This window comes from Strongylocentrotus purpuratus, unplaced genomic scaffold (assembly GCF_000002235.5).
Source record: "Strongylocentrotus purpuratus isolate Spur 01 unplaced genomic scaffold, Spur_5.0 spur5_scaffold_12, whole genome shotgun sequence".
Taxonomy (NCBI): Eukaryota; Metazoa; Echinodermata; class Echinoidea; order Camarodonta; family Strongylocentrotidae; genus Strongylocentrotus; species Strongylocentrotus purpuratus.
Genome location: NW_022145597.1, coordinates 32,097,127 through 32,106,022, shown reverse-complemented (window position 1 = coordinate 32,106,022; position 8,896 = coordinate 32,097,127). Strand labels below are relative to the sequence as shown.

At 36.0% G+C, this 8,896-nt stretch overlaps 1 long non-coding RNA gene across 1 annotated transcript; it reads right to left on the bottom strand.

The window, feature by feature from the left end:
• Positions 1 to 5,389: 5,389 nt before the first annotated feature.
• LOC115922786 lies at positions 5,390 to 7,549 on the bottom strand. The gene is made up of 2 exons (XR_004063615.1): positions 7,380 to 7,549; positions 5,390 to 5,568 (listed from the first exon to the last, which is right to left on the bottom strand). It is a non-coding gene; the product is annotated as an uncharacterized LOC115922786 (long non-coding RNA).
• Positions 7,550 to 8,896: the final 1,347 nt, after the last annotated feature.

The window sequence follows — 8,896 nt, the reverse complement described above, 5'->3', positions numbered from 1 at the left end:
GTAGTATAGTAGAAGTAGTAGTAGTACAACAGTAGTAGTGGTTGTAGTCGTATTAGTAGTAGTATAAGTATTGATAGTAATAGAAGTAGAAAATACTAGTGAATGAATACACGTACGAGCCCTTTAAATGTCGAGTCGACTCACTTGACACCATTAGCTGCTGTGTTTGAACCTTCAGAATCGTAGAACTATATAGTCCCTCCACCCTCCCCATTCTTAAATCAGAAGAGAATGCCATTTAGTGATTGCGCAAAATAAGAATTTTATTATACATATTTGAAGAATATAATACGTATATACAAATTATTAAGATAATAAACTCAACAGGATAAAATATATGGAGATAAGATTTAATATGAGGAGATATATAAGGAGTGTTCTAATAACTGGCTTAAAGAAATTGGAATCCTTCCCATTCATTTACTTAACAAATTCATTGTTGTATTCATAATTATCACTACCTTTAATGTCAAGAATCTACCATTTGAATAATTTGCTTAAACGCTTTTGTTAGTGCCCCCCCCCCCCACCGTGGTCGTACCGGTGTCCAATCTTCTTTTCAGATGAAATACTTGATCCTCAACAAAAAAATAAAACTATTTTCATCAAAGTGTTCTATGTCTAGCTTAAACCAGAGATGGAAGAAACGAATTAACGACGCTTAATAACCAGAAGCATTTGGGTTTTATTCTCAAAATATTTGGTTAAATTGGAATATGGATTTATATAATAATCAGAGGGGCAGAAAGGCTTTTAAAAATGTAAGCGCTATGCGAATTTTACCTTTAAACTAAATGGCATAATATACACTTCTTGGCGTTATCAACATTCGTGGTCAAACGATTTGTACAACATCTGTCGTGGACTACGCTTCTTCCGAGCTCAAAAAATGAGTACGTACAAAGGGTTACAGTGCCAAAAGATAATATCGTCTTGTTTGAGATGTTCATTTCTATTTTCCCCCTCTCTTTGAATTAATGATTCAAACTTCGTAGAATGATAGTTAATATCATGAAGTATTTTTAGAATCAATCTTGAAACATATAATCATTAATAACATATTTTAAAAATTAATTAACGCAATTGAATTTGAAAAGCGCCCTCTCTGTTTGCCCTACTGATATGAGATCGGTAGTTGCTACTTTCAACTTCATGGTCACACTTTCATCATAAAATCGTCTTTTGCTGAGCTTTGCTGTGTTGGATTTCTTTGATTATGTTTTGATACTAGTACTGCTAAAGTAACTTCATCGAATATCCATCACCATTAACTAGAAATGTGGATTCATGAGGTGTTCGACAGAGCAAGCTCACTTGTTAAAAGTATAGACCAGTTTTGGAAAGGCCCCCCCCCCCCCCCGTCACAAAATGAAATGGAAGCTTTTATTACCAATCATGTGAAAGAATATGTTTTGACTAATACGTGATGATACAAATTTTCCCGCCTTCTAATTGATATATTTGGTAAATTATCATATCGATCCGGCCTGGATAGATATCGCGAATGATATAGATATGTACTCCATCACTGAATATTTGGGCATATATTTCTGTTTTTTGCGAATTTAGGTTTAAGTTTTGCCATCTAAACCTGAAGGAAATATTTAAACAATATTGAATGGATTGTTTGCAACCAAAACCCTAGGAATTGACCAAACCAATCACAAAACTTTTGTTCGGAATAGAGGCCTGAGCTTTATAACTTGTCGTGAATAGTTTTTTAATGGAACTGTTGTAAAACATTAAATGTGTTTCTGTAATTTACATCATCTGTTCAGAGCCAAAAGGACATTAACACTGAATCAACTGATTTGAGTTTCACACCTTCTCTGGCTCTGAGCAGACATTCTGCTCTCTTTGACTCTCCACCACTTCGTCCAAATACCAGCAACATGTCAAATTTCACCAGGACCATTCACTCTACACTCTCTGTCACACAGTCGGGAACAATAGAACATGACGTCTTTTGCATAAAATCAATACAGTATATCTCACAGAGTTTTCAAAAAATATTGTATTGATAAAAGAGTTTTATTAAAAAGGTATATTCTGAATTCGAACAATTATTATATCTGGCATCTTTGGACACTAAAAAATAACATTGCATTTATAACTTTGAGCAAAAAAAACACAAAAAAAACAGATGATGATAATATTATTATTATTATTATTATTTATTCGGCAAAGGAAAACATTACATATCAGTGTACACAATACAAAATAAGACATAATTATCAACCATTGGATATTCTGGTTTTATATAGCACTTACAGGAGAAATCCACCCTGACTGATATTAATTTGGTTTTAATAGAAGCAGAAAAATGAGAGGATCAGGTCCTGATTTAAAATAAAAGAAAGTAATCAATCAAACACAAAATGTCAATTATTTGGCGAATCGTCTCTCCTCCCATTTGCTATGTACTACGGAAAAAAATCAAGACATGTCTATTTTCTCTAAAGAAGTTTTTCATGCACCCAAGGGCGCGATAGCTCAGTTGGAATAGCAGTGGTCTCGTGATCCGGCAACCTGGGTTCGAAACCAAGTCGATGCGTTAGTGCCCTTTGGTAAGGCATTAATTCTCATTACCAGATCCTTCGGAGAGGATTTAAAGCTGTCGGTCCTCTGGTTACTTACTAACAAGCATCTATGCTTTCTTAGCAGTCAGGTAAAATAACCACCACTAAACCACTACATTATTGCGAATCTGTTTCTATATTCAACCCCTGTATGGACAAGTCTATTCCATCATCAATAATGAAGAAAATTAAAATTTATGACATGTTATGTACAGAGCGAAGGGTAGGGGAGCTCACAAGAAATGTCACAGAGATGCCACTATGCGTTTGATGACAATTTCCAAAATTCATAAACTTTCTTATTTTTAAATCAGAATTTCACTGACCTGATCCTCTCATTGTTCTACTTCTATTATAGAAACAAACTTAACACCAGGGTGGACTTCAATTGAATACTAAACATTTTTTATGTCTCTAAGTGGTTTACATACATTACCCTGGTCACTGAGAAAGCTAGAGGATAGGACTACCTGTAGTATGAGTATAGTAATTAAAATATAGAAGAAATTGCTTCTTTAAAACAACTTTATTATAGCTTTTTACATTATTTACTTCTCCGGCACAAACTTAAATTATATCAAAACACAGCACCTAAATGCAGACACCACTTTTACTGGGCAAACTATAGCCAACATTATGAGCTATCTTATCAGTACTCAGTTTTAAAAATGCTACTTGATGTAAAACAAAACTACAAGAGACTTTTCATCCCTCCACCATATTGAATTATTGGGTGATTCAATGATGCATACACTAATGGATTATTACATTATGCAGCAAGTATTCTTAAGCAGCTGTAACTTATAAACTGCTTCAAGGATACCTCTCTTTCAATGAAATTCGATGAAATCAGAGGGTTATAACATGCAAACATAGCTACTTTAAAACATAAAAGGTAAAGTCCGTTATCCCCCAAATCGATGTACAGTGTATTACAAAATAGTCAATATATCAAAATCAACATCAGGTTAATGACAAAGTTATTACATCATGCAATATACATTATGACATATTAAGAAAGAAAATAAGGTTCTTGACAGATACACAGCCCCAAATTCATCAGTTATCAGATGGAAACTCGAGGACATACGTAAAGCCGAAAATTAAAAAATTGTTTAGCCCTACATCCAAATCCACTTTTACACACAATTACATGTACGTCATTGCACAACCTGAATATAATTATATTTTTCTATGTCAATTGCACAATTTAAATGGCATGCACTTTCTTCATGGAGGAGGTCTGTGTTCTCCTCCCATCAAATGGGGAAAAATCTAGAAGAAAAAAAGCAAGAAGCAGAAGGAGATAAGACACAAGTGTCCTTTCAATGACTGGACCAATATAATGGCACGACTGATCAATTTTCTTGAAAATCAAATCATGAGATAAGATCATAATTTGGAAGTCCACAGCTGTTAATTCATGCATAGAGTTACATGGTGGCATAAATTAATTTGCCACTGTAATACACTATGGGCTTGTTTGACTGTGCATCTACAGTACATGTAAACAATAAAAATCATTACAAGTAAAATTGAATATGAACAATAATTTTACACCTTCTATAGAAGACGGTGCGAATAACCAAACTACAATGCTTGCTGCACAAGAAAGCTGGTAAAACTGATAAGCATAAATACAAACTATCATCAACATAATGCCCATTAAATATGGTTTAATTTTCGTAATCAAACAATGTAAGGCCTTTGAACCAAGTTTTTATTTAATTGAAATAAAACAGATGAAACAGAAAGAGGATACAATAATGACAAGAGGATGTATGTGTGTGAGAGACAGGGGTGGGGTGGAGAGAGATGGAGATACCAAGGGTGAAAGACCAATGAGAGAAAGATGGAAAGAACAATAACACACAATTTAATTAGAAATAGCAATTACATGGGGAAATGGCTTAATCTGTCAAAAAATCATTGATAAGGCTTAATTACAGATATTCATTTTATTAAAGGTTAAAATGAGAACAGAGATCTGAAGAAATAGAGAGGAGAGAGAGAGAGAGAGAGATATTGAATGGAGAGAGTATACGGTTAAACAATACTTTATCTGACTGTACAAGTAATTCACAAGTCTAAATTGAAGAACCAATTCAAATAGATAAAAACATGTGGTTGTAAATCTTAACCAGATAGAACAAGTATCAGTTGAGGTATGAGAGGGGAGAGAAAGGCAAATAAAGTGGAGAGTGAAACAGTAGAGAGAGGGAGAGAGAGAGAAGGGGGGGGGGGGGGGGGGGAGGTTACCCCACCTCGTCCTATCATATACTGTTTACCTTTTGTAGTTTGCGTATGAAGATTTTACATAGTCTGAGAAAGTTCAATGAGCGGGTCTGTATCAAGATATTGATACCACTGGATATTAATCCAGGGCTTTTGAAGAAGCTTCGAGTTGGGCAATGATCTTTCGAACTTGTGGCATATCATCTTGCCTGTTTGTTTCAGCATTGAAGGTGACATAACCTAAAGGTTTCAACATAGCTGGTGTAACGCCATAAGTAGTTTTGCGTGTCTTTTTTCTGAACAAGTTTGATGCACTGTTTAGTCATTCCAGAGGATGATATGCACTGCTTTTCTATTATCGATGCAACAAGGAAATAGAATTTCGGATTCAACAGCACAAATATGCTTCATCTCTCTTCACAGTTGAACTTACATGTAAGTGGAAATGCCATTTTTTGTTCAAAGGGAGATTCCTCAAACATGACTGTGCTGACTCACTTGATGTGATACGACAGGCTGGAAATTTGAGTATCAATTACAGCAAGATTGAGCAGGTAAGGAGACAGCAAAGGCCATCTGGAATTCTGGACACTAGGTAATGTTGACATTGTTGCGTTATCCACCACAGCGAGGAAAACCACCTGGCCCATGTTTGTCTCGAAGGGAAACCGGCATTTCGTTGGGTCCACTCAGAAGTTCAGAACTCTGGTTCATGTGCCTGACAGTGTTGGAGGTTATAACATTGCTAGTAGCTCTGTCAAATAAAAGAAACAAAAGATAAAATATATTTTTCATTTAATTTAAATAAAAATTCCAGGAATCATGAAATGATAACTTATAGTGGACGAATAAAAAATTCATCAGGACACTTATTATCCGTGATGGTTATTATTTCTACATTTCTCATGGCTACCTGTGGATCCTTATTAAGCAATGTCCATATTTGAGTGATGCAATCTCTTGTTTTCCTATGTTCTCTAATTAAGAATTTCCAAGATTATATCCATATTTTAATAGATTGCAGTATGGTTGCTTGTAACTAATTTTTAAAGTAATAATTAAAAAAAACAGCAGAAGGCAACATATAGCTTGATACTTTTGAAAAATTATCATGATCATCACTATGCACCTGTTGGACACAAATTCTACCAATATATATAATTGTATAGAGATAGACCTAGGTGTATCTCAATGAAACCATTGCAGTGCTATTTTTGATGAGCCATGGGTGGGCATTACAAGGCATTATCTTACTAAGAAGCCTGAGAAGACAGGTGAATACAAGTGAATGTACACATCTATCTTTTCTGTCCATGTCACATGCACGTACCCGCTTGTGCAGATTGCTTTACTGTCACAATATTGAAACAAACGAAAATAACCTGACAAGCTACATGTACGCAATATGTATGTGGGGTCCTATTCATGGAACTACATGTGCATGTACGCACATTTATTTCTTTAAAATGCTGTGTAAATTATGGCCTATTTTAACCGCATATATTACAAAAATAACTGTGCCTGAATCATCATCTGTGCATAGTAAATCTAATACATTTTTTGTATGCCTATATTCATACTTCTGGGTTAGCTATAGGACTTTATGCACAAAAGAAAGCTATGTGGTGATTTCCTACAGAAGTGTACTACAAAAGGCAAGGAATAAAGTAAACATTACCATTTTGCTTATGGGAGCTCTTGTTGAGTCGCAAAAGTGTTTTATCAATATGTAAATGCAGAGATCTTTATCCAAATATGTTTTTAAGTTTTAATCAAAGCTCTTTGGGAACTTTCCAGATCATCATGAATCCAGAGTTGTTGTTTGCTGATTACCAAGGTGCCAAACAGTTTTTTAATGCAAATGCCCCATTATTTAAAAAAGAAGTGCAGTCTAGAGGTAGGCCTAGAAAGTCTGTAACATTGAATCATCCTTTATCTACAATCTACACCAAGAAACAAGCCGTTTTCCCCTACTTATTATTCTGACTCGGTTAGTTCTGCCATTGAAAAGTTAACTTCGCAGTCTGAAAGTCGATACGCATTACAAATAAACATCAAAATGTAGGCCTATGGCCATACAAGGTTGATGTGTATACGTCGATAGTCCATAAGCTATGCTACACCCACAAATACAAGTACACACAATGCAACATTTAAATGTACTACTCCAAGGTTTCTGAGTAACAAGAAAAATATCTGGGCCCTGTAACACTAACAGTAACACTAAGTTTTGCGTTCGATTGCATATATTCTGATTGCAGTGGTTAATGGTCAGCAGATTGAACAATTTGTGCATGCAACTAATGATCTAGACTGGTCCATTGTCATTTTGCAACTGGCGTTAAAATTATTGTTAACACAAGGCCCAGATCATTACCACTTGCCTTATTTTCTTATTTCTTGTTACCCAACTTGCCCAAACTGCACTGGCACCGCACTGGGCCGGGCCGGGATGCGATTGTCCACGACATCACATTTTATTGGAGGTGGATAATCTCCACTTCTACAGTTTTTTATATTCTTATTTTATATCTAGGTTATACAAAATGGTGACTAAAGACTTACCACTGGGATAGTAGCGATGTTACTCAATAAAACACAGAAAAACGCGGTCTTTATGAGGTTTTTTACCTCCCAAGTCGACATGAAAACAGGTCACTGAATGCCCTGCCGGCCAATTCATGGCCAGCGCTAGCAGCGAGTCGCCCAGCCCAGGCTATCGGCGTGCACTGAGCGGCGATTTACGGCGCTGGAGCTCTGGCTGTGTTTTCGATGCTTCCATCCACCGCTTGACAACGCGGTGGTAAGCAATAGCAGCGTAATGTACATGCTGCTATACGGAGACCAGTTTCCCTGGTTAGACCTTGGATCCTGCGTCACTAAAGACGGGGAGACGGCACTGGCCTAGGTCGTACCTATGGATATCGAGCGCAAGGATCCATAGTTCTACCTAGGATATTATGTGGATCAGGTGCACGAGCATGCCTTCATAAAATAAAGGTTCTAAAGAAAATATTCACTTCTACTTTCAAAAGGACTGGCCCATTTGCTTTAAAAAAAATTAGAGTTATTATTATGTAATTTCTAGAAAAAATGTCAACCACATGATTTGCTATGAGTCTAAATACATTGATTTGCCAAGTTGCTTCGTTTTATCAAATATACACGTAAAACAATGGGGGACAAAATGTGCGGATAGCAAACCGTGCGAGTCCGTGCGAGCAGAAAACCCGCATATTATGTCCGACGGACAAACGAAACTGGTAGGACAAACGGCGCGGTCACACCGGCGCGATTTTCAAATTTTCCTTAGTCGTTGCGAAATTTTGGGCCCGATTTTAAACCCCCCCCCCCCCTTGAAAAAATCCTGCGTACGCCACTGAATATAACACATTTACACTGGAACAAAACAAATTTTAAATAAAACAATAACACAACAAAACGAAAGGGCAAAAGAACCTCTCAAACGTTTAGAGATTTTATGAATTATATCAGTAATTGCAATTCTTTTCTAAGCTTGATAAAGAATGGCCTTTTTTCTCTAAACTGAAGACAATTCCACAGCTTTAGTAATTATGATTTGATAAAGAACGTAATTAAATGTTGGTATCAGAATATGAGTGGATCGCCAGGTGGAGTACAGATGCAACAAAACAATTTTCTTGAAAACAATCATTTGAAACTTGAAGCCAGGCGCAAATTGCGCAAATACGAGAACATAAAATTAGCTAATTGCAACATGTGCAAGCCTATATCTGGAACTTCAACTGATTAACTAAATAGAAAGATATAGGCACATTACCCACTTTCCCGATTATTACCAAATATGGCATAATAATATCTACGTTTCATTAAAATTGTGATTTAACATGTTTATCGAGCTTCAATGAAGTAAATGCATCGTTTATTATTTTGTGTAAAATGTTCACTGTCAATCATTTGATAGAAGGGCAATTATATACATGTATTTCGTCTTTCCATCACATACTATGTCCATCTTTGGAGAGCATGAACAAAGCCTAGGGGCAACACATATATAATTGGAACCCCTCAGAGCACGATCAAAGCTAGATGGCATCGGT